Consider the following 1,273-nt stretch of genomic DNA (forward strand, 5'->3'; position numbering starts at 1 on the left):
GGTCTACACAGCAAGCTCCAGGCTAGCCATGGATACACAGTGAGATAGTGTCTCAAAAAATTATATATTTGTTTTTATGAATATGGGTGTTCTGTCTACATGTATATCTATGTATCATGTGTGTGAAGTACCCACAGAGGCTGGAAGAGGGTGTCAGACCCTTGGGGCTGGAGATACAAATGGTTGTTAACTGCCATGTGGATGTTGGCAGTCAAATCCCTGTCCTCTAGAAGAGCATCAAGTACTCCTAACTGCTGAGCCATCTCTCCAGTCCTGTAATCAAACTTTGTTTTATTTTATTTTTTTATGTAATAAAAATAATATGTCTTCTCAGTGAGGATTACTCCACATGCTTAGAGATGAAGGAAAAGTTCTTTACTTTAGGCCTTGACCAACTGGGGCTAACAACCAAATAAGAGCCCCAACAGAAGATTTCATTAGTTTTTTATCTACCTTAGGCTTATATATTTTACACGTCGTTTTAAATTTCTTTCGGGCTTGGTCCCAGGTTACACTTCCAAACAATTTAAATAGGGACAGGAAACTGCAAGTCTGGCCGATTAGGCAGATTTACACCACAAAGACTTTACATATTGACAGAATTATTTTAAGTATGCCAGTGTAACAACCAATAGTTGTTACCCAGGGTCACCTGGTAGAATCGTGTTTTTCTTGATAAGAGTACAGCAGTCTTAATGGCAGACCTGAACTTATTGGTGATTGTGACTACACGGCCTGCCCCCTGAGCTGCCCTTTAGAGGTATTCCTTTGTATGGAAATCAGGGCCTAATGGCTGGTCAATCCTGGTGAACATTTACATCCTAGCATCCCAAATTTCCCTTGTTGCCAATAGGCCTGATTAGCTTATTACTTAACTTTGGGATATTTTTGAGACAGTGCTCTCTTAGCTAAATTCCACTTGTGAGACTTCATGTCTCTAAGCAAATCTACTAGTAAAGCCTTTATAACATCAGTTTCATTACCTTTGGGTTTCTTCTACTTCAGGGAGATGTTATGTGTATGTAAGTTCTGGTGTCCAAGAAGACTAGAGGCATTGGATACCCTTGGAGTTGAAGTTACTGATGACTATGGGCCCCCACGGGTGCCAGGAACCAAACTTAGGAACTATGAAAGAACAGTACACACTTTCAACTGCTGAGCCATCTCTTCAGCCCCATGATGGCACTTAATTTTAATTCCCTAGCATGAAGGCCCATTCTTCAAATTTCTCATATGGGAAGTTAGAGCTTCAGTGTATGCATTCAAGAGAAGC

Source organism: Peromyscus californicus, unplaced genomic scaffold (genome assembly GCF_007827085.1).
Source record: "Peromyscus californicus insignis strain IS unplaced genomic scaffold, ASM782708v3 Scaffold_6__1_contigs__length_162567912, whole genome shotgun sequence".
NCBI classification, from domain to species: Eukaryota; Metazoa; Chordata; class Mammalia; order Rodentia; family Cricetidae; genus Peromyscus; species Peromyscus californicus.